At 39.0% G+C, this 25,558-nt stretch overlaps 2 long non-coding RNA genes across 2 annotated transcripts; both read left to right on the top strand.

Moving 5' to 3' along the window:
• The first annotated feature begins 4,707 nt into the window (after nt 1-4,707).
• On the top strand, nt 4,708-8,248 carry LOC102063074 (uncharacterized). The gene is made up of 4 exons (XR_003380652.2): nt 4,708-4,825; nt 6,892-6,946; nt 7,099-7,144; nt 7,834-8,248. It is a non-coding gene; the product is annotated as an uncharacterized LOC102063074 (long non-coding RNA).
• A 2,806-nt stretch (nt 8,249-11,054) lies between these two features.
• LOC141730872 (uncharacterized) lies at nt 11,055-20,811 on the top strand. The gene is made up of 3 exons (XR_012582717.1): nt 11,055-11,334; nt 13,851-13,974; nt 20,058-20,811. It is a non-coding gene; the product is annotated as an uncharacterized LOC141730872 (long non-coding RNA).
• The last annotated feature ends 4,747 nt before the right edge of the window (nt 20,812-25,558 follow it).

Genomic DNA, 25,558 nt, shown 5'->3' with positions numbered 1-25,558 from the left:
GCCTTGCTTTCAGAAATGTGTTTTAATTCCAAAATGGGGATATGATTTGTAGATTTAAAAAAGGTGCCATTTGGTTTTGTGTTATTTTTGCTTTGTTCCAATATTTTCCACATAAGTAGAAAAGAGTGGGTTGATTGAATTACTTGTTGAGCATGGTATTATTCTGCACAAATTATTTAAGAATTGGCTAGAGTGAGTCATTTTGAGGTATAGTAACACTAGAAATGGGAAATTAATGGCTAAAATAATATACATTCAACACTTTTGCTTAGGGGTGCAATGACAAGAGGAAAGGTTAAGATGGAAGCATCTAAATGAAAATGCATGAGTTCCACAGCTTCCTGGAAAAGAATGCCAACAGAATACTAAATGCTTCCTTTTAAATTTCTTTTTAAAGATTGTGTGTATTTCTATCCAATTTTATATCATTAGTTCAGAATTAGGAAAAACCTTCATAAAAATACCACTGGGGTTTTTTTCTTGCTTGAGGTTAGGATTGGAATCTTTTGCTTTGACCTTTTAAAATATGTTTCTCTTTATGTTTCTGTTTAGATTTCATATTCTCTCGAGCAATAACTAAAATATATCCATTCATCTAAAATCTATCCATCAAAATCCACACCTCATTAGTTCTTCTTGTCTTTGTCATATCTTAATCATTAGAATTAGCTTATAAAATGTTTGAGGATTCAAGAGCTTTCATTTGTTCAATTCGTAGAAAGGTGGTTTCTTTTAATAATCAAATTAACAACATAAGATTGTGAAATTGAGTATGAATTTCAGACAAGAATTTGTGTTTTTTAAAAAGGCTGGGTATGAAGAAATGTCATAGCAGAACACCAGGCATTTTTAGAAAGAGAGGAAAATCTAGGTTGGGAGGCATCTCTGGAGCCCATCTGGTCCAACCTTCTGTTGAAAGGTTATCCCTGTCAGGCTGAGGCAGGGATAATTCCAGCAAGGAACACTCCACAACTCCTCTGTAGCTCATTCCAGGGTTGCTGTTGAGACTTGCAATGAACTGGTTTCTTATCCAGACCAATATTTCCCCTGAAGCAGCTGAACTCCATCCCCTCCTGTCCTCCATCACTTCTGGAGTTCCCTCTTAGGCCCTGGGAGTTTGGGATTGGTTTTTCCCTGGGCATTCTCTGCTTTGGATGAGCAAAAATTCCTTCATGTTCCTTTCACCTGCCAAGCCCTCCTAAAGCCTGACTGTCTTGGTGTGTCTCTGCTGCACCTTTCCCATGGTTTATTGTCTCAATAAACCATTGTCATGGTTTATTGAAACTGGGGGATCAGAGCTGGACAAAGCATTCCAGGTGTGGCCTGGCAAGTGTCAAATGGGTTGGAATGATCACATCCCCTGATCTTTGGGATCTCTTTGGGATCAGATTCCCTGATCTCTTGCTGATGTGACCCAAGGTGCTGTGAACAACCCTGCCTGGCAGGGCGTGTTCCTGGTCATGTTTATAATTCAAAAAATCCCAAACTAAAAGCAAATTTCCAACATCAATGAATTCTTGCTTTCTCATATCCTACAAGATGCCTCCAGGCCTGACTTTGGAGACATAACAGTCCTTCTCTATGAAAAAAATCCAATTTATCTTTGTAAACCCACCTGAAGGCTTTAATTGAAAAAAGCAATACATCTCAGAATATGGTATTTATACAGTCCCCTTTACTTACACTTGTTAATTAATACTACATGCCATTGGGTTGTTTTTTGGTTTTTTTTTTTTTTTTTTTTTGGTGAAGATTTTAAATCTCCTTTAGTAGTTGGCCAAAGAAAATGAAGATTTATTGATATAGTCTATTTACCCCCTATTGTATGTAACCTTCACACAATAATCAATCCTGTTAGGACTATGGATCCTGAGTCTACCACTCAAAGGTCAAAAGTGAGAAAAATTGATCATCTGTTGTATACCTGTATATCAAGATATATGGTCTTTCTTCAAGATGCCTCTCATTAACATTTCTAGAATAACATTCTTCTAATAGAGTTTTGTCAGCTGAAGTTTAAGATCCAAACTTTTGCACCAGAATTATACCAGAATTTAAAAATTACAGTTGGAAATCACAGCTAGCTATTTTTACTATGAGAGGAACCTGTTAGTTACAGAAAGAGAAATCAACCATTATGTCATTTGGAAGTTTTTACAATTAAAAGTTTTATTCCTAGAGGAACTGAAAGACAATTAAATGAAATGCTAACAACAAATTAAATGCTTTATAGGTCAGTCATCCCATTAGGTCTCTTTAGGGAAGCTGTTCTCATATAAAGCATGCCATAACCTATTTGCATAATGATTCTATCTTAACTGTGCCTTCTGCTCTTTTATGGTGTGTTGTTTATCCTAGTGCAGGGCTGATATAGTGGAATTGCAAAGAAAGTAAAAGCTGCTATTTATGGCAGGCAAAACCCTGCACCGTCCAGATAGATTATGCAGGACAGTACCCAAACTGCAAATATGATTTAACACACACAGACATTATTCTGCCCTCATTGCAGTGGCTTAATTGTTTGAATTATATATACACTGTTACCATCATTGTTTTCAGGAGATTATCCACACAAAAGCAGCTCCAGCCAGTGTGGGGAAGCTTGTGAAAGAAAAGACAAGGTTGTCAAAGACACTGCTGATGGTCTGGGATTTTTGGGAAAAGCAAACCCCTTTCCTAGGGGAAAACCAAAATGTTCATCTCTGAATCACACTGAGACAAACATTCTTTCAAAATTTTGAGGGAAAGAAATGTAATAAAATGAGCCTTGATTTCTGGCTTTGGATTATAGTCCAGTTGTTTACAAGATTGGTTTTGTCTCCATGGGCAGAAAGTGAGTAGCTAAAAATCTTGGTATGGAGTTGGAAAGCTCTGTCTTTTATTAACTTATTTTTTTAAATTTTCACTATACTGTTTTCAAAATGTAGGAAAGAAACATAAACAATTCTATTGGTAGCATTTGAACTCACAGCAGCCTCAATTTACTTGATCTGCTGTAGGGAGTTTCTAAAGCTTATTTTTCCTTAAACCTGATTTTGTCCCTCTGGTTTTGTGCATCCTCAGAAAACTCATACAGAGTCTGGAAGTGCAAAGTGTCTTTGTTTCACTGTCTGAACAGGACTTCTTGGATCCTAACAATATCAGCTGCAGGGGAAGGCTCTGGAGGCCTATTTTGCAGGCTGCAGGAGGAATTGCTGTGATAAAGCCATGGGATCAAAAGCCCTGAGGGACACAAACAACAGCTCCTTGCAGTTTGCCATCTTTAACCAATTAACTGCAGAGTCAGTCAATTGTCAGTTCCAGCACAGGGCCAGGGATTCAAGAGCAGGGCTGGAGCTCTGCTGTCAGTGGCAGATAACCACCAGACAGGTTTATTTATCATCAAGGCACACACCCTTTGTAGCAGGCTGTCCTAACAAGCTCTCTCAGTGCTGGGGACTGCCCTGCAGCATAACTTCCATCTGGCTTTTCACTCATCTTCAAACCTTTCAAGTATCTGACTAATTCCTGAGAAAGTGCTGCCTTGCTCTTTGGGGGCTCTAAGAGAGTGGTGGAGTCTTCAAAAAGGCCAGGTACTCAAGAGTTCACAGAGTTTCAAAAGTAGATATCAGGTGAAAACTATTTATGGGTGTCTTTACCCTGGAGAAGACTCTCACATTGCTGAAAAAGAGAATATTAATTCTTCTTCATGCATCATATTGTTGTTAGCTTTTCTACTCTTGTGCTGATGCAATGGGATTTAGACTAAAGGAAAGGCAGTTTTAAACTCTCTTCTGGCATATGCTGCAAAATTTTATCTCAAGTATCTTGGCCCTGGAGTTGGCAGTACTGAGATTTGTCACTTTTTGTCACACTGCCCTGGATTCTGTGCCAGGACCAGTGCTGATCACATGGTTAAACTGATCCTGATGGTTTTACTAATGAAGGCTCTGGATTTTGTTCCTTAGGGAAGTCTTTCCCTGGATATGAACCTCTCCTGCTGCTGGCATTGAGCCTTGTTTCTCTCTTCCAGGCCTCCTTGAGATTATGTTGTCCACACTGCAGCCAAGCATGAGTCAGTATCAATTCCAGTTGGAAAACTCCAAGACTGGATGCAGAAGTACCAGGCACAGCCAATGTCTCTGTTGCTGTTAGCCAAAACACAGATCTATATATATATTTTGCCTGAGAAGTACCAGAATTTGGATTTGTCTCTGTACAAAACTCTGGAAGGTGAGAATTACATTTTACACTTTGCTTTAATGAATTATTTCCTTCCAACGAAATGTGTATTTCTCAGCAGGAGTATGACACTAAATGTCATGAAAATGAATTAAGCAATTTCCTCCAGAGACCTGAAATAACTTCCTTCTGCTACTAAGGAATTTCAAGGAACATCCTCTGGTGGACCTCAGCAAATTAAAAAGATGACATCTGCTGTTCTGTTGTCTCAGAACTTCTTCCTCTCAACATTTATTCAGTATTTACTTTTCCTTCTCGTAGCATGCAGATGTTTGCTGTAATTTTAGCTTTGGAAGAAAGTAAATCATGACTTTTTGTAGAATTAAAGGCATGATCTGTGGATGAGGTTAGTGGATGTATCTAAGGTGAAATGAGTGGGGATTCAATCTCCTGTAGAGAGTGAACTTTGCTCCAAGAGCATCAAAATTAGACTTTCCTCACTTCTTTATCTTGGCACTCCTGAAATGGGTCTTGTGGCTTTACGGGTCCCTCCCTGCTGTGGTCCAAACTGTTCAGCAGTGAAAGGAGCATCTCTCCTGCTTTTAAATGTCCCCAGAGATGGAAAATCCTGCAACCTGTAACACCTCCATCAGCCAGGACTGAGGTAGGCATTGTCTTCCCCTTTTTCTCTAGAATTCTAGAACATGACCCTTTGTGTTCTGTTTTCCTGGGTGGTGCTGAGTGTCCAGAGGTTTAAATAATTTCAGAAATTTATAAGTTCTAGGGCAGTGTTGCATTTGATCCACTTTCTGTCAGAGGATTTCGCATTGGGTCCTTTAGAAGAAACTGTGGAAAATGGGGAGGGTCTCACCAGACCAGGAGATAAAATTGTATTTATTGGACTGTCATGTTTCATCATCACCCTGCCCCAATCAGCCTTGAGCTTCTGAGGCATCATTTTCTCTCTGCACATCATGGAAAGCTGTGGAGAAAACTCTCATTTCAAATTATGAACAGTGATGGAAGAGTCTCTTTGTGGTCACCTACTTGTGCTATTCGGGATAGATGGGAAATATCAAAGAGAAAATATTAAGAAGTAAATTAGAAGCATAGTTTCAAAAAAAATCTCTTTTGCTTACCCAATATCTGATTGTTCAGCATTCTCTTATCTTCCCTAAATCCAGCATCCTTTATGCCAATGCATTGTTGCATATTTATTGAACTACTTTTGATTATTTCTTTTTTTCTGTGTGAGTTCTCGTACATAAAACACCTGATTTTACTGAGGTAAGAAATAAAGGGCAAAAGAGGAAGAAAAATTTGCATATAAAGCACTGTCTGGGGCACATTCTGCTGGATTATGTGTCTTCAAAGGCTTTCTCTGGAAGTATATTACAAACAAAATTTCTTCCAAGTTAGAGTGATCCAAAGTACTATGTACATAAATTTTCTACAGCCAATTTAAAACAAGGGATGCTGGTTGAAGCTGTATTTTATCTACAATAATATTTTAGAGAATTATTATTGTAAACACATATCAGGATTGGTATAAACACCCAATAGGTTTAAAAATAGATTGTCTAGCAATTAATTATTTCCAGACCATCTCTGTAACAGTACATGACCCCAAACAAAGTTCATGCATGAGGTACCAGTATAGAATTATGTCTAAATTCTTGAATTTACTGAATTTGAAGCCAGAAATTTGTGTTGACACCTTAAAATTTTGTTACATTATGGCTGGTACTACAAAAAGAACGTTCTGCCAGGTTTTGATTCATTGTTATTAACACTTAGCACTCAAAGCAGCACATAAAAACACCAGGCCAAATGTTCCAGATCCTCCAGCTTTCCTCTGTTGATATCAGCAATGTCTTCCCAGTTTTAACACACTTCATTAATGAACACCCCATGCCAGATGTGTCCCTGTTTAAATGCCTAAAAATAACTCTTAAGTTGTTCCCTGGCAAATGCTAAGCTGACATAAAGATGAGCTTATGGCAATAATTATATGGCTGCCTTTAAGGTTTATGTTGCACTTGCAACTGAACACACAATTTGGGATTTTTACACTGAGAATGGTCTTGAGGCTACTGCTTAGGAATGGGAGAGAAAAGTTACAATAGAAAGGCAAAGGCTTATAATTAATTTTGTCTAAGAGTTATACTTAAAGCAGGGAACAGACGGACAGATTTTAAATCTGAAAATCCCATCACTTGCCAGCTGTAGCATGTCACATAGAACATGGCTCCCTCAAACAGAGGAAAATCCCACTTGAAATGTTGGCTGGTGCCAGGAATATTTTGCCAGTTCTTTTACTGTTACAGAAAGAGTAATTGCTGTTTCTCACAAAATAATATGTGGGATGAGGGAGAAGTTGATATTTAATATTTTAGTCAGAGGAAGAGAGAGAAATATGCCAAGGATTAAAATAAAACCTTACAGAAACTTTGTCCTGATGATTTGTTTAACACATGGTGTCCTGATTCTTATTTCCACTCTTCATATCCCTTTCTTTGTGGTCAGAGAGGTATAACTGGAGTATATTCAATCCTTAAAAAGATTTGGGATGGAACTATAATTCTGAATGTCATCTTGTGACAATAACACTGGTGTTGGTAGTAGTTACATTGAGTTACTTCTTACAGCCTGTGACTCATTTCAATCTAAGTTTTGCTATTTTATGTGGTCTGTTTTCTAAAAACTCTCCTTGCACATGCTTCCCATTAGCTTCCATAGAAGAGAAGGTCAATCCATTTGTTCATCCTCTGAAGAAAATATTACTGTAAGTGCCAGAGATCTTAATTCATTGTTGAATAATTGTAAAGATTTATTATGACAAGCATAATTGTAGAGATGATCCAGGCTGTTGTCTCTTTGAAATAAGAATGGGAAAAACAAGTGTTTAAAAAAAATTCTCTCCGTGTCTTTCATTAGATGAGAAAATGGGAAGAAACATCTGGAGCTGAGTGTGAATTCGAAGGTACAACCTGAAAATTCCCCTGCTGGCTCATTACACCCATTATCTGTCTTCATTTGCTGCCCTTTCTCAGCTGCACCATCCACTGTTTCCTTCTGGACCGCTGTTATTCTCTGCTTCATTGGCTGCTAATGAGTTGAGATACAGAACAGCACGTCTTTTTTCTTTATTCTTTCCTAACGTTTACTGAGGGGCTGGAGGCTTGGTTCACTTATTTTTTTATTTATTTTCCCTTCATTATTTGAGAGGGAGAACCAGGGAGGGGAAGATGGATGACATCCAGCTCAGCACTCATGGGTTTGACTGATCTTCTAGTGGAACTTTTGGTGGCAATGAAAATTACCTCAATTCTTTTAAATCTTAAAATCTGTTTGCTTCTCCCTCCAATGAATCCTTTTTGTGCAGAGCTCTATTATGTACAGTCTCATGATTTAAGAATGATAATGAAGGTAAATGGGACTGTTCACTTTCAATCCCTATTCTGATCTTGACTATATGGAGAATAATGATTCACAACTTCTCTGCATGTCCATTTCTAGACTGGCATTTTAGTCATTCATGAAAAAAGCTATCTAGGGGAGGATTCTAGATTCTACATAAGTGTAAGTCTTAATGTTCTGGTGGTTGGGATTTTATTCTTTGCTATTTGTTTTTTTTTTATTTAATTTTTTCTTCCCAATTTGCTTCTCAAGGCAGAAAACAAGGAAGAAAGCAGTTTTACAGTGTGTCCTGTCTTCTAGTCTCTCCAAAATGAAAATCTCAATAAGGAAATAAATTTTTGGTAAGTTGATTGGACTCTTTCTGCAGTTCAGGAGGTTCCTGTAGGTTCTACCAAAATGATCCCTTAACTGGAAGTCTTGGTAATTCCCACCAATGACAAAATCATCAATTTGTAAAGGTAATTATTTTTTTTAAAACTATATAATTATATGATTGACCCTTCAAATAATCTGTAATTAACACTGACATTTCCTGGCTGGCACTGCAATTTGTGAAGTGTGTTTAAAGGTACCCCCACCACAGGTTATGAACCACATCAGCCTTTTGAAATTCATCAGCAAAAGTGACTTTTTCTGTGAATGTTTTTATTCTCTTCACGTGGTTTTGGAAACACTTGCAAATTTCTCCTCAGGTAAATAATTTATGGGCACATTTTTCCCTTCTATCCTTAAACTTCAAAATGGGATGAAATGATTTTTGAAACTCAGGTTTTCTCATGAAAGCCAATATTTATTACTGTCTATTGCCTGTGTAGGAAGTGATGACATTTGGATTCTATGGGGATTATTTATCCACATATTTTAATTCATATTTTGCTTTCTAGTAGTTGTGCACAGATGTAAATGTAAACCCAAACTTTGAAAGTGTCATAAGATTGCATAAAATAACAATTTCTCAGTCTGAGTGTGTTTTACTCCAAGCTTTTGGCAACTCCCAGTGCTACATGCAAATATATTTATGCAAATCTCTCTGTCATCAAGCCTAGGAAGCCAGCTCTGCATTGAGAGAGAATCTGTGATGTGAAATTCACCTTTAGGTAGAAAATCAGCATTTCTATTCACACCTGAAATTGTTTTTTGTTATAGGTTTTATAGCCAATGAATTTACAGGCTCTATAGCCACACTGCACTGTGCTAAGGTCTTCTAAAAAAATAATGTGGGAAGGATTTTTCCAAGGTGTGAGAGCCTTGACCTAAACGTTGTGACACGAGGTCACAATGGGGTTTCTGCTCCCCTTTATTTGAGGTGCATTTAAAAAAAATGCAAGTACAAAGGAGCAAAACTTGGAGAGGAACTTTGGGAAACTTCTTCTTCCCCAGGTAGCAGCAAAATTTCTTCTATGAAAGACAAAAGAAATGAGGCAGAGAAGTCACTAACTAGAACAGATTCGACAGAGGTGTGAAATTGAGTTAAAATAAATTGAATAAAATCTGAACATGAATACTAAGAAATAGGAAATTGTTATCATGGTGTCTGCTTAATTTACAGACTGGGGTATAGATGTGCAGCAGATCAGAAAAGGAGTTGTCTGGAAAAAATATGAAAGGCCAGGCTCAATAAAATATTTCATAGGTAAAGTTTGAAATAATCATATTAAACCAAGTTGAAATGGTTTTAAATCTCTAAATAAAATGTATTTGCATAAAAATATGAGGAATAGTGTGCCGTGCCTCCATGGGCTTATCTAAATCTAACACATGTAAGCCCAGTTTAGAACCATGTGCTTTTGACATCTGCACTTTTTATATCTCATCAGATTACTGGGAATGCAAATAAATAAATCCCTGTGCTTCTCAGAATAAAAGAATCAGGGAATTCAAAGATCACTGATTTGCCATTAATTCCTAATGACTCCACAGGGTGCAGTGCAGGATTTATCAGAGACGTGTCCTGCGCTGGTGGGGAGCTCTGGGTGCCTCACAGAGAAGGAAAACAATGAAAAGAATTGCCTTGGGGAAATTATTCCTTTATTCTCTGCTTCCTTTTCAGGACTGTGCACAAAGCTATTTACTGAATAATAGTGGAACACAGTTTGGGATGTTCTGATGTTCCTATGAAAATTAGAAGGTTAAATAAGAGGAAGGAAAAAAAAAATCATGGTAGGCCTTCCATTAAGTAGAATTTATGTTTCATTTTACTTTAATGCTGGCAGTTGCAATTTGTGATCAGCCTGTGGCTGTGCTGGCAGCTCGTGGCTGGATGCTTTCTCCAGAGCACAGGGAAGCAAATATGGGACATGCTACAGCAAAAACAAGAAAAATCCTCTCTAGGTCGGTCTGAGACAACTTTCAGAAATGTCTAAAAGAAACTCATTACTCATTACCCAACAATAGACAGCACTGAGCTTAAAACATTAAAGCTGAATATTAAAACTTTAAACAGAATTTCAGTAATACAATGTGATAATTTTCCATCACATTTGCCATCAATTTTCCTTTATTTTATAACATCAAATTTCATTTATTTAAAAATATTTATTTTTCTTTATTTAATTCTGGGTTGTGTTTAGGATTTATGAGCTGGCTGTTTTTTCTAAGAAGGCATCTAACAAATTTTGACACAGCCTTTTGATGTCCGCTGGTGAGAATGAAGATTAAAGTGGTTTTACAGGAAAGATTTAATTTGAATTTATGCACTCCAGTACATGTATGGAAGTAGCTACAAATGTCTTTGACTGTCCATAAATATGAACTGAAATTGAGGTTCATTTTTGTGAAATTTGTGAGAAGAAAGGTCCATCAGGTATCCTTTATGTGTATAGAAAAGACTCCAAAAAAGAAGGAATGAGCCTCATAAGATGTTTGAAAAGAGGAGAGTTCATCAAAAATTGGTGAGGATATTAAAGCCATTGTGGTGAATTTGTGAAGTGAGAATATGAGTGAAGGGAGGTATTTAAAGTAGGGATGATTTAAAGTGGGGATGATTTAAAGTAGGGATGATTTAAAGCGGGGATGAGCCCCTGTTATTCCGGGGCTCCTCAGAAGAAGGCACGTGGGTTTAGGGATCCCCCCCAGTTCTCTGTGCCTCTCTGCCCCATTTATGGCTGAGATTGGCGCCCAAATCCCACCCAAATCTGTCTGTGAGGTGGAAATGAGGGGAAAGGAGCTGATGGGGGTGATTGGGCTGCTGGCAAGCACCAGGAGATGCAGAGGAGAGCAGGGGATGCGCTTCATGTGTTCAAAGCAGCGCAGATCTCTGCCTGGATGGGGGAGCCTCTGTTCTGCTTCCTGCCCTTGATAAGAGAGGAGCTCTTTGTTACTGTCCTGGGGTGACGTTCTGATGCTTGTATATCCCCATTCATCTGTTCTGTGCCTTTAAGACCGGCTCTGAAGAGTGGAAGTTTTGTTTGGGTTTCTCTTATCAGGACACAGAGACAAGCAGTACATAGGGCTGTTTTTCACTTCCAGCTTCAGCTTGCTGCTTTTGCTTGATCCCTTTTTCTGCTCTTGCTTCTGCTCTGCTTTCTGCCTCTGCTTATTAGCTAGTTCTAGCTAAACAGCCCACATTGCTTCCTGGACTGTTTCTCCTCTCCTGTTCCTGTGACCATCTCGAACCTGCTCCGGACTGGGACCCGGGAACACCAAGGGTTCGGCTGCAGCGGCTGGCCCAGCGCCGGAGGGACTGAGAACAGGGCAACCACCCCCGAAAGAGACTTTCTGATTTTGCCATCTTTCTCAGAGCGGTGTCATCGGGTATTGTTCATTTTGTGTGCTGGGGGGTGCGGGGCCAGTCAAATAAACAGGTTCTTTCCACCTCTCTCCGAGGAATTTTTTCCCGAACCGGTTGTGGGGAGGGGCCGTGTGGGTTTCGCTTTCTGGAGGGGCCCTCCTTTGCAGATTCTTTAGCAAATTTGCCCTAAACCACTACAGTTACCATGAAAATTTAATTAAAAAAGCCCCTCTCAGCCTGAAAGGAAAAGTTTTTACATGAAGTTCCTTGCTTTCTCCAGTGTTGGGTTTGTGGCCATGAGAGATAAGTCATTACACAGATCAGCTCCACTGTCGTGGTTCTGCTCATGGAAATAAAATTAAAAGTCCAATTAAACACAGCCAGGAGGCAGGAAAGAAGTGAAATAATTATCTTAGACTTCCTGTGCTTTCTAACTGAAATAAAAGAATGCACTGAGATTATCAATAATCTACCTAAAGTCAGTATATTAACAAAAGGAAGGAGATATAACCCCTTAGAAAGCAAACTCACAGGAAAAAAAGAAAATACCCAAAGGCATTAATGATAAGTTTTTCTGCAGGAGAAAAAGGAGCAGTTTAACTTCTCTGCACATTATTTTATCTCTCAGTCAAAGAACAGGTAATTAAATCAGTGTCTTCCACTCTGCTCGGATTTCCTTCAGCAATGTGTATTAGTGTGTTAAAAACAGTACTTTGCCTTGTCTCACTTGGGGAGTGTGTAGATAGTTTCAAATAGATAGTTTCAAACTTAAAGAATAATGGAATATAAAATTCTGAAGGAAAAATATAAATACATTTCAACCTGGCTTACCACTGTGTTTGGAAACATTGATTTCAATGGGAAAAAATATCACACATGAAGAGAGAGCTGCAGGTAATAATAAAAGTTAATACATCATAAATATAATAGCAGTCAAAAAAAGAAAAATATTTTTCCCAATAATAAAATCACTGCAGGTAACTTTTTAAAATCTGATTGTATATTTTAAAAAATTAATTGTCTTTGATTTTTAGTTTGGTCAAAGAAAATTTCATAACTTTTATCTCCCTGGCTATGTATAAAACAACTTTCTTAAAAAACATGTCTGCCTTAATTTTAAATCTTTCCTGACTTTCTTGAATGCTATTCATATCTGCTAGGCTTACCTAGATAAATCAAATAAATAAGAATGCTATTTCCTCTCCAGATAAACTTGCTTTTGAATGGAAACAGTTTTCATGTTTTTTATTTGTAAATCTTCTAAAATTCTCTCTTCTTAACTAGATCTTTGCAATGATTGTTTGTATACAGACAAGAGTATATTTAAAACCCATTCAAACACTTCTGAAGGAAACTTTTATAAATTAATGTATTTTAGAAACACTGCAGTTTGCAACATGGTATAAAAAATGCAATAGGGAGGCAGATAAAAGCTCAGACATTCAAGATAAGAAACAACTGTAGCTTAATATTGATGCAATAAATACCAGACCTTGGAGAACTTTCATCTTTTTAGGGTTTTTCATATTTAAAGTAAATTAATTGTCAGTTGGAAAACTATATTTTATTTCCTAGTCTGCTGCTCATTGCCTGACTTCCTTGTAAGAAATAAAATCTTTTTTTCCATGCTATTCTTTAAAAATTTGAACCAGATGATTTCTTCTGTAACAACTTCACTTCTGTATTCAGAATCAGTTTTCTCCTGTGGAACTTTCTGGGTTTGTTTCCCAACAGCCACAAAAAGTTGAAAGTTTTTTCTTTTGGTTTAAAAAGGTTGTGGTTTATTTGTTTAAAGATGTCAGCAGTCTAAAGTAGCAAATGAGTTTAAGCTCCTAAAAATGCAACGTTGCTTAAAAGCAAGTGGCCTTGGAGAAAGGTTTGGATGCTCTTTTGGAAGCTCAATCTCTTGAAGTTTTCATTTTAAAAGACATTTTACATTCATTCAGCCTCCGTTATTTATTCTTAGATGTAGTTTTGGTTTTGTAGATGTAGTTTTAGTTTTGTAGATGTGGTTTTGCCAGTTAATTCTATGATCTGTGAGCTTTTAAATACTTATGGAAACACTTTTATTTTGTTTTTCCACATTATCTCACTCTGTATTTCATTACCTCAGCATCATCACCTCTGTGTCACTCAAAGGCTTCCATTGAGTCCCAGGTCAGGTTCCTGACCCAGCCCTGGGTCTTTCTGCTTCCCATGGAGTTGTCATCATGAGGCTCATTGCAATTTTCACACATCTACTCACTGTTAATTAACTCTGAAATTCAGAGCACTGAAGCCTTTTATTTTCATATGCAGAAGGGAACACTCTCATCACTATTTATCCTGGAAAATGAACAACTCTGGAAAAAAAGAGCCTAAGCAGCCAAAAATAATCTATATAAAATATGCATTGAGTCAGGAGAGGGAAGGGAATCAATAGAGTTCTTATAAATTCTGCTAGCCCAAGGGCATCAGTGACTTGCAGCATAAGCCAACATATTAAGTGCTTTGTTTTGACAATTTACTTATAAATAAATTTCTATTTTCTCATCCCTAGTGAAAGAGAGCTGAAAACTCCAGCTTGGGCGTGTGGATCTCTCCTTCAACCTCTGCCTGTCCAAACCTGTGGCTGTTTCATGAATGCCTTTTTCCAGCACCTCTGATTTCCTGCAAATGTGAAGGTACTTCCATGCAGGTGACATCAAAGTTATGGTAAATTGGGGTATAAGAAATGGAAGAGAAAATAATTAAAACTCAAATATAATTTGTTCCAAAAAATGGCGTCAACAGATTTTGCGCTTCAAGATTTCAAGCCTGAAGTGAGCTGTTTTATAACCACTAAAGTATGTATTCCTATTTAGCATACAGAAATGTGGTTAAAACCCACTGATTAAGCTGTGTTTTTAGAGGAATTAATTCAGTGTTTGTGTCTACAAAAAGATGTGAATGTGATGGGTTTTCATCAACTCCAGGAAACACATTTTATTTTTGCTCAAGAAAAGTTACAGTTATGCCTTTCAAATCAGGAATTTTTCTCCTATCGTTTGGTCTTTTCTATCTGTTTGTCAGCCATAGTTTCTAAACTATAAAACACAGTTTTAGGAAGGAGGAAAACAATGTTTGCTCATATTTGCAGACAATTTTCAAAGCAGCCACAGCTTCAGCTTTTCATATGGAGTGGATGTACTTCAGTGGAATAAAACAGCAAATAGCCATAAAAAAAATAGCTCTAAAAGCAAATAGCCCACACAATCAAAGAGGAAGTGTGTCTGGCACTTGTGTTGATGGCTTTTGGATAGCTCTGATCAGCCAGCCTTCAGCGAGGCAAAGCAGAGCCACAGAACAGTTTGGGATGGAGGGACCTTAAAGTCCATCCAGTGTCACCCCTGCCATGGGCAGGGACACGTTCCACTGTCCCAGGCTGCTCCAAGCCCTGTCCAGCCTGGCCTTGGGCACTGCCAGGGATGGGGCAGCCACACCCTGAGCTTGGCCTTCTCCCCAGCCCCAGCTTTGCCCAGTCCCACCCCTGCAGCCTGTCCAGGTCCCTCTGCATCCACCCCTCCCTCCAGGGTGTGCCCACCCCACCCACCCTGGGATGCTGCTGAGGGCTCCACCCCAATGTCCCTGTCCCCAATGGCTCCATCCCACTGTCCCTGACACCAATGACTCCATCCCACTGTCCCCATCACTGTCACCAATGGCTTCACTGTACTGTCCCTGTCCCCAATGGCTCCATCCCACTGTCCCTGTCACCAATGGCTCCACCCCAATGTCCCTGTCACCAATGGCTCCATCCCACTGTCCCTGTCCCCAATGGCTCCACCCCAATTTCCTGTCACCAATGGCTTCACTGCACTGTCCCTGTCCCCAATGGCTCCATCCCACTGTCCCTGTCCCCAATGGCTCCATCCCAGTGTCCCTAACACCAATGGCTCCACCCCAATTTCCTGTCACCAATGGCTCCACCCCAATGTCCCCATCACTGTCACCAATGGCTTCACTGCACTGTCCCTGTCCCCAATGGCTCCATCCCACTGTCCCTGACACCAATGGCTCCATCCCCCTGTCCCTGACACCAATGGCTCCATCCCACTGTCCCTAATGGCTCCACCCCACTGTCCCTGTCACTGTCCCCAATGGCTCCATCCCAATGCCCCTGTTACCAGTGGCCCCATCCCCCTGTCCCTATCACTGTCCCCAATGGCTCCACCCCACTGTCCCCATCACTGTCACCAATGGCTCCTGTCCCTGTCACCAATGGTTCCATCCCATTGTCCCTGACACCAACAGCTCCATCCCCCATCCCCATCATTGACACCAATGGCTCCACCCCACTGTCCCTGTCACCAATGGCTCCATCTCAGTGTCACTGTCACCAATGGCTCACCCCACTGTCCCCATTACTGTCACCAATGGTTCCATCCCCATCCCTGTTACCAACGGCTCCATCCCAGTGTCATTGTCACCAACGGCTCCATTCCCCTGTCACTGACACCAATGGCTCCATCCCAGTGTCACTGACACCAACGGCTCCATCTCAGTGTCACTGTCACCAATGGCTCCACCCCACTGTCCCCATTACTGTCACCAATGGCTCCATCTCAGTGTCACTGACACCAATGGCTCCATTCCCCTGTCACTGACACCATCAGCTCCACCCCATTGTCCCTGTCCCAAATGGCTCCATCCCCTGTCCCTGTCACAAAAAGAGATGTTGAATATCTCTGTCCTTGTGTCTCTCTGTGCCTTCAGCACAAACAGCTCATTGCAGGCAGTCTGGCTTGATGATCAGGGTATCAGAAATCCTTTAATTGTACATTAATTTACAGTGTCAGCCTGTCAGCGTCAGCTGTGTCACCACCAACCCTTCCTGAGGTTTGCCAGCAGCAGTGGGCCTGCTGCTGTGCTCATCTACCTCAGCAGCCTTCATCTCACTGAGAAAAACTTGAGAAAAAGTGAGTTATTTTGCCATGTCTTGATTCCACTGATGAAATAATTAATAAAATCCAGGTTATCTCAGAATTTCATGATTGAACACAGTCGGGCATTCTTGTGTCAAACCCATTTTGACTAGTTTTACAGTTTCGCCCTTTGTTTTAATGAATATGGAAATATATAAATTTACAAATATATCTAAAATAACCATAGAAATAACCATATATGGATATATAAATTTGTGTATTTTCATTTTTTACAAATTTATGAAGTTTACTGATGCAAGAAGCCAATTGTTAGAGTGGCTACTCTTCAGTAAGTGTGCTGTGATACCACACTGCAATTCAGAGACTTTTCTCTGGCTCAAAACTTTTATGTTAATTCTCTTATCTGAAATTTCAATCTAGGGAAAAGCATCACGGAAGCTGTGGCTGCATCCCTCATTTTAGCCTTTCCTGGGGAGTGCCTTTTTGCTCACGTCCATTCTGGTTCTGGGAGGAGCTCTGGGGTTTTTTGGGATGGTGCTCAGGTGGGAGTGAGCACCAGAAGGATTTCATTGGTGTTTGCTGCTGGGAGCAGCAGCACCCTGCAATGCCAGGGAAATGCACAACTGGCTCTGGGTGGGAAGGTGGCAAGGTGTCTGGTTTATCTCGGCTGTTTGAGGGGCCTGGAAGGCCCGGGGGTGGCCTTGGGGCAGTCCGCGTATCGAAGGACGAGAAGAGGCTTCAGTTCTTCTTTCGGTTTTTATGTTTATTAATTGTTTATCTAAAAGATGTTCTTTCAGCCTAACAAAGATCTGCTCAGCAGCCAGCCATGAGCACACTGTGCCGTCCTCCGGACCGCCACGTATCTTTATACCTTTTGCTATGTATACAATATTTATCATTTTTCCCCAATACCATCTATTGTTATAACTCGGTGTACTCTTAGTAATAACCAATCCAAAGGTGCCACCGTGGCCAAAGAAGATGGAGGAGAGGAGGAAGAAGAAGGAGGGCAGGACACACCTTAATTCCTCCATCTTACTCCTCTAAACCCCCCTGTACATAAATCTTAAACTCTTTCTCACCCTCTAATTAGCTAATCTTTCTACCCTTCACCCCGGTGAGGCCCTCTTATCTTCATAAAGGTGTCGTCTCCCGTGTAGGGTCAAAGTCCAGCCACCAGACACTTCTGGCAACATTCCAGGACTCCCGGGCCCCCCAAGGGTGGTTTCGGGGGCCCTGCATCCCGGGACTCAAATCTTGAGATCCCACAGCAAGGCACAAACTGTGAAGTGGAATCCCTTTTAACCAATACAGCACTAATGCACACTGATATAACACCAAGGATAACACAGGCTTCCAGGAAGGAAAGCTCCAAGAATTATGTAGAATTTTTGGACATTAATCCTGCTTTTCTCTTACAAACTTTACTGGATTATTTTACTTTAATGATGAGAGAGGTTTGAACTTAGCTTTTCTGGACAAAGAGTTATAGAGACTAATATGGAAAAATAATTTAGAAATTGTATGCTTAAGTATTGTTTCAACCATTGTATTAGTATTCAGCCTGTGGAACAGAAAATAAATTCATTCAAAATGCTTTTAGGTTGAGCCTGTCAGAAAAGCCACAGGAAGCCAGGAGCCAATACCCCATTAAAATACATATCCTTTCAAATTTCATAAAGGCAAAAACTCTACATATAAAGACATGTGAAGACAGTCAAATTTGAATTATTTATGAGGATTAAATTAATAAAGCTTTAATTCTGAAGTAATGGATAAAACTTAAGAGATATTATTAGAATAAGAGCATTGGTTCTTGATTTTTTCCAAGTGCTGTATGTTCTCCATGATGTAATTAATGTAGCACCTAAATTATGATTTTGAACTGGGTGTTTTTATATTGCTCATTTGCTGCTGTGTTATGTGGGATTTTAACAGGTCTTGCTGGACACTGCTCACACTTAATGGGGGAAATGATGAGCTAGAGAACCAAAAACTGAGAAAAGGAGACATTTTAAAACTCAAATTACTGCCTGAGTCTGCAGCTCATAGCAGGACAGGCCTCACCATGGTGGGAAACTGCAGGAACTGGGGGCATTTTGGAGGTGCTCTGTGAGAAATGTTTTCAATATACAGCTGGTTTTTTAAAGAAAGTTTCATATGTTGTTTACTATGCAAATTAAAAAAGGAATTACACATATAAGATTCATCAAAATTTAAGCAATTTATAAACAAGTAAATATTTACCTAAGGAAATTGTCTCTGGTGTGTGCTATATGCAGTGGAATAGGACAATTAAGGTTTGTAGATTTTATAAGTTTTTAATAGTTAAAAAGAATAGTAGGAGGTAGTAGAAATAATTAGGAAAATAATAACCAATTTTGAGTATTTGTCCCTAATTTCTTTTACTGCAGCACACATTTCAGCCTCAGCTGCCAAGCTTAATGGCCAAGCCTACTGGTTTTAATCACAACTTAAATTCTGACTTATTAAAGTCCTTCCAGCTTTACACAATAACCTTTAATCATTAAAATTTAGTTCACTGGTTTCTGTTAACAGAAGTTTGTTTTCAGTACATAATCAGCATGTGCTGGATGTGAATATGTAGAAATTCTTTTTTTTTTTTACAGGAATGTGTCTTAGCAACCATGTCCCCTTGATTCCTTTGGGCACACAGGGGAAAGAAATTAAAGTTTCTTTTCTAATTAACATAATGCAGTTAGTCCAGATTGACGAAGGGGTGGCTGTACATCTGTGACTCAGGGAATAAACCAAATATGTCAATTTGGATAAAAAAATAAACATTCCTTGTTCAGCACAGAATTTCAGATTAATTGTCAGCGCAATAATTATGGAAGTGTAATTAATGTTTAGGCTCGGAAGTCGCTTGAGCAACAAGAATGTCCAAATACAAATCTGTGCCGTTGTCAACATCTCTGCAAGTGCAGGAATTTTCAGGGTGCTGTTACAGATAATTAAGTCAGCGAGCTGCCTGCTTATCAGCTAAATAAAATGATGAATGGGTCTGACCCTGGTAGGTTTTTGACAGCCATCTCTTGTGAGTGTAACAGGGCTGCTCTGTGGGCAGGGGGATTTTCACTGCACGTTGTGTTGGCAGTTGTGCCTTTGCTTTCACCTTGCTACGCTGGCATCTTCTCCATCTCAGGCTCACAACTTCAGCTGAAAAGGCAGTTGTTAAAATGACCATAATTAGATATATTCTTAGTGCAATTATGTTGTGCAGACTAAACCCAAGCTCCAATTTTTAATATTTTTTTTCCTTCAGATTGAATTTGTACCCTGGCTAGAATTTCAGTTCCAGGTTTTATTTCCACTGTTTGCTCTTAAAAACACAAAAGGTGTTATTTCATTTTTTCTTGAAATAATATTTAAGCCTGGGACAGAGGATTTACATTAATTTGTCCATAAATCACATTTGTTAAAAGTGAGAGTGGGAGAAGTAAAATGAAAGGATGCAGCTGGGAATTCCTCTCTGTGGGAGCACAGCTGAGGAGCATTTCTGAAGAGGAGTATTGCAAATTGAAGGAAATGAAAGAGTCTGAATCATCCAGACACACTCACAGAGCTCAAGGGGAACATTGAGCACTGGTTTTTGTTTCATTGTAAATCCAGCACAAAAGGAATAAAACTTTGGAAGACCAAAAATCTTGAGAGAAAAAAGTTATGCCTATTCTGTTTGAAATGCAGCTTGCATTTATCTTTAGATATTATAAGATATTTTTTTTGTTTAAAATGAGTGTTACAGAGATGAAAGCCGAAGACTCAGAAATATGAAAATGTGAAATAAATTACACTAATTGAATCTTATTTTTTCCTTTCAGAGACTGTCTTTAGTCCACATGTCAAAGACAATTATATTCTCTAGAATCCAAGGATTTTCTTCTGAATGTTCTACTTTGATCAGCCCCCAGCCAAGTGCTTCACTGGATGTAAAAGATTTCAGCTGGGGTGGAGAGCCAGCCTCAATTTGCAGCTCCCAAAAAATCCTCCTGTGCTTGAAGTTTCCTTCAGTGGCCACAGCACAATCACAGCCCATCAGTCCATGTGCTCTGCAGGGCAGGAGGATGCCAGGTGACACTTGACTTGGTGAAAATTGTGAATCTTTGCTCTGAAATGTTGGCCTTGCTTTAGCAAAACTGTTTTGTGTTTTTTGAGTTTGCCTTTAAGTATTGACCAGCTCCCATTTATAGTTTGACAGCAATTTCCCAAGAATGAATGAAAAACAGTGACTTTGGGCTGTTGAACTTTGCCATAGTGTTGGAAATTTGAGAGAGAGGCAGATGCTGCATTGGTTTAACCAGTGGTGATTTTGGTAAGGTGTTGAGTGTTTTTTCTATTGCTTTCACACTGCCCTTCTATGTCACAGACATCTTTTCATTAAAAATCCTTTCTTTAGGATTTTTCCTGCTGAGAGGCCTCAGGAACAAAATGCAAACAATGGTTATCTGCTGCTGTGGGATGCAACAGGTGCATCTGGGATTGGTCTCATGGGGTTGTTTCTAATTAATGGCCAATCACAGACTTGCTGTCCAAGCCACAAACCTTTGTTATCATTCTTTTCTATTCTTAGCTTAGCTAGCCTTATGATGAGAGCTTGTTCTTCTATTCTTTTAGTATAGTTTTAATGTAATATATATCATAAAATAATAAATCAGCCTTCTGAAATATGGAGTCAAATCCTCGTCTCTTCCCTCATCCAAAGACCCCTGTGAACACGGTCACACGTCTAGACCAACCTTTTCTGACACTTGGGGTCTTGTGCTGGTCCTGCAGGAAGGAGCAGCCTGAGATGTCCCTCTAAAGGACACCGTGTGGAAATTAAGATGCCCTGATGCTGCTGGAGCTGGGGCCATCACACAAAACTGGGGTCATCCTGCAATCATTACTTTTTCTTGGGAAGAAGGTTTGGAGACCCACTCTGGATTTCATTAAATGCAGCGCTGAGGGCACAGCTTCAGAGGGAAAGACACAACACAAAAATAGACTTGGATTCTTCCTTTTCAGTTTGTAAACTGTGTTCCTTTAGACATTATTAAAATATTTTCATGAGAGCCACAGACAGCATTCAGCCAGAATTAGGGAAGGTGTTGATGCCTCTGCAAGAGCTCAGTTGCTGCCGTCCCTCTCAGCATGAGCAGAGAAATTCCATCTGTGAACCTTCCCAAACAATCCTTTCACTCACATTTAAGAGCCCGAATCACTTCTCCTTGCATTTCACATTTGAAATGTGAACTGAAATGCGTTTCTGTTGATAATAAACAGTAACAATGAACGCCATAAATAATTTAGTTGGCAACTCCAACAGATTTGTCCCTGGAAGCAAAGGTGATGTAAGGATATGCCAGTTGAGATAAGCTAAAGGAACACCCACACCTGGTTGAGTTAACTTCATCCCATTGCCAAGAATAACTCGGGAAGTGCTTTGTCTCTTCCAAAAGAAAGCTGCATTCTTGACTGCACAAGCAATTGTACAAATGCATTTAATCTTTTATTCATGCGGTGGCTGGGTGTCAAATGTTGTCTTTCAGATCCCTGGGAAGCTGTTTAGGACATTCCCCTCTGTCATTTATATGTCACTTTAGCCCCAGATTACTTTGAATGTGTTTGTTTGTTTGTTTTATCCTAACAGCGTTACTTCCAAGATGTTTAAGTTTCTTTCTCCCTGTCTATTGTTTGCCTCAAATGCCATATGTCAATGCAGAAATGGTGCTAAATCCCCACCCATTAATGCACACAGGCCTACTTTCCTTCCTGGCAGGTGTTCTCAGAAGGATGCCTGTTATTGTAATTGTCTCCAAAATACAACAAAGAATAACCAGAGAACAACCAGATAAACAGCAATCAAAATGTTGAAATATACCTAGGAGAGTTTGCCAAAAATTTTCTTTTGAATAAGCTTTATATGCCAAGCATATAGAGTGAAATGAGAAATTTACAGAAAAATTTATAGACAGAAAAAACTCTTGCCAGTCCTAATTTAGCTTTTTTTGCACATATTCAGCACCATTTATTATTGTATTTTCCACTTTTAAATCTTACCAGGCTATGCAGTTCACACTTTGCAACAGCATAGCACGAAATTCTAAAAATAATATTAACAATGTAGCAGTACTAATTTAAGGATATTAACCATTAATTTCCATGTAATGTGTATGATAATATCTAGTTTTAATTTTTTATTAATGAAAACAGCATTTAAAGCAGCCAGCAAGGAACAGAGCAGTGTTTTCTGAGTTAATTCAAGTCTCCAGTGCAATTGCAATGAGACGACCACATTGTCCTCCCCTCCTCTGTATTTCCCTGCAGAAGAAAATAATCCCATTATTCTCAGTTCATACTTGCAGTGCAGGTAAGCTGCTGACAGAGAGAACCAAAGCCAGGCCATATCTGAGGATTCTTTATATTTCATATAAAGAATCCATATATATATATATATATATAAATTCATATATATTTCCTAGCTGGAAAGAACCAGACTGAACCACACCACACCCCCATGGGATTAACACAAAAAGTTTATTTAGCACTAAAGCCTTGTGTGTGCCCACCCTCAGGTTACCCTGGGCATGATGGAGCATGACCTGATAGATAATATTAACCCAAAGGACAAGAGATAAGAGGTGATAAAGAAGTAGAGACAAGGTTTTTGTGTTTAGCACCTCTTACTGCTTCCAGACTGGAATGGAAAAATGAGATTTTTTTTTTTTTTCTAAAAAAAGTAAGAGGTGCTTAAAAGAAAATACAAAATAAAACTTTGAATTAAAAAAAAAAATCTCCAGATGGTCATTAAATATGTTAAATGGCAGCCCGCTTTCAGCCCACCAGGCACCAAGCTTATTATTCTAATAACATCTTAAAATGAAAAAGATAAAGTCTTATAAAAAGAGGCTGTTAACTTTGATGGTGCTTAATATAGATAACTTTTAGAATACCCATTAAAGTGCAAAGATACAAAGCATATATCCAGCACCACAATGGTTCTCTCCTGAAAGATCTTCATGCAGGCATTGCCAGACTTTTTCTGTTCTCTCTTGCATGCAGGTGCTTACAAAGAGAAAGCTTCAAAGGAAGAAATAGAACACTTAAATCTGTGATTTACAGAAAATAAAATTGAAATTATGAATGTTAAAAATGCAGAAGAGTTGGGAAACCAGAATTTGGAAAGTTAGTTCCATTTGCAGGCTAAGCTTTGCCATACAAAGCATGTTATTGCAGAGATATGTTATTAAGATTTTATACATATATATGCCATGTACACATTATTAATAGCTGATCATTCAACACAGTAAATCCTCCTCAAATAATGTGCATTTTATAGTAATTTAGAAATACATCCAGTTCAAATGTAGTGGCTTGGAATGGCCACATTAATTTTGGGACAGTTAGATATGTATTTTTGATGCTATATAAATAGATATTATCAAATTTGCTTGATGTTTTCAGAAACGGAAAACAGAATAAAGTAAATTTACTTTATTTGAGGGATCTGGATGTGCAGAGTCTGGGATCCTGGACTGGAAAACCTCCTATTCTAAAAACCCTCAAATATTCATAGTATTGTTTGAACTCAAGCCTCATTTTCTGCAAAGCAGTTTTAAGGTACTCAATTTATATGGCATTCTAATTCCAATGCTAAGACAATATAAGATTGCTAAGATGCTTCCAGATTTAGCTATTTAATAAGATTTTTATATTGTTTTAAGGCTGCTGTATCACTTTTACAGTGCATCCAAAGCAGACTTGCTCATTTCTTTGATTTCACACGCTTGATACGATTGCAAATTCTACACACAACCTTTACAATTAATTCATATTTTTCCCTTTTTGCAGAATGGCTTTGTTCTAAACTGTTGAGAAAATTATTGAATGCTGGAGTGGGGTTTTTTTGGATCAGAGTGTTTCTGTGAAGGTTTTGGGACCCTCCTCCCCCTGTGCAGCTCAGCCTGAGGAATCGACCCAGCCTGGATTGTGCCCGTCTGTCTGTCTGTCTGTCCTTCCCACAGGGAGCAGCAGGGCTGGAATTCAATCTGGAACGTGCAGAGGAGCCCAAGGAGGCGTTGAGGCACAAAACCTTCAATAATGATCAGCACAACAGCCCCAGCTGCAGAGCAGCCTTTGATCCGTGGTGTAAGTGTGCATCAGCTTCCACCAGTGCAAATCAGGAAAATTATTGAGTCTTGCCAAGGGAACAAACTTGATCAATGCCTTTCAGTGATTATTTCAATCCAGTGCCCACATTCTTTGTTTTCTATCCTTCTTTCATTCATCTCACACCACCCAATTGAGCTCCTTGGTATAAATGGTCATCCTACAATCATTACTTTTTCTTTTTTTTCCACACTGATCTTCAAAACTATGTTACAACCTAAAAAAAAAAAAAAAAAAAAAAAAAGGTGACAAAATTAACAACTTCACTTTAGAGTGAAAAAGGCAATTTTTATATCCCTTATGCAAAAGAGTCTTAGAAGTTACAAGTAAAAAATCACTGGTAATCAATGAACTGGAGGAATAAAATCCTGTTACAAGTGAGTTCTTTTTGAGCAGCAATTTCCCAGTGGAAGGGGATGAATTATACTGCTGATATTAAGGATAATGCACAATAATCTTTTAAAAATGCAGGCAGGTCTTTTTGTGCCCACAGAATTTTCTCTAGTGGAATCCTGGGAAAAGGAAAAAGGAAGAATTTAAAAGGTAACTCTACATGTTTAGAAATAGGCTGCAATTCTTTTTCTTCCTATTTCTTCCCACACTCCTTTGCCAAAATTATCCCTCTTGCTCAGGCTTTACTGTGTGTCAGGAAAGAGAATCCACATCAGCAAGAGAAGCAATTTTTTTGAGCAGTTAAAGCTGATAACAGAAATTTCCATCTGGGAGCAAAGTAAACCAAGGACCATTGAAATAGATCCTAATTCAAGAACATGCTCAATTCTTTGTGGTGGAGAAGCAGGTAAGGGTACACCAGGGCTGTCATTCTCTTCTGGGAGAACAGGAATGTTGGAAATGTTTATATTCATCACTTTGATTGGAGTTCTAGACCAAAGGAGGCAGAAATGGCTTCAGAAACAAAATGGCGAGAAATTTTCAGTCCACTGAGAAATGCATTTCTCAAAATTCAGCACATTCTATGCTGAAAACCTGTTCTCAGGAAGGATTGGTTCCTTTTTGGAGGAAACAAGTGAGTACACGGAATAAATCACAGGACAGTGGATACCTGAACCTGTACAAGTGCAGTTACTGGTTCCAGCAGCAAATTGAAAATGGCTCAGCAGATGCCTGCACTTCTGAGCTGGGTTACTGCCAAGGAAAAAAAACAAACTTAATT

This window comes from Zonotrichia albicollis, chromosome 14 (assembly GCF_047830755.1).
Source record: "Zonotrichia albicollis isolate bZonAlb1 chromosome 14, bZonAlb1.hap1, whole genome shotgun sequence".
NCBI lineage: Eukaryota > Metazoa > Chordata > Aves > Passeriformes > Passerellidae > Zonotrichia > Zonotrichia albicollis.
This window is presented reverse-complemented; position numbering and strand designations above follow the sequence as displayed.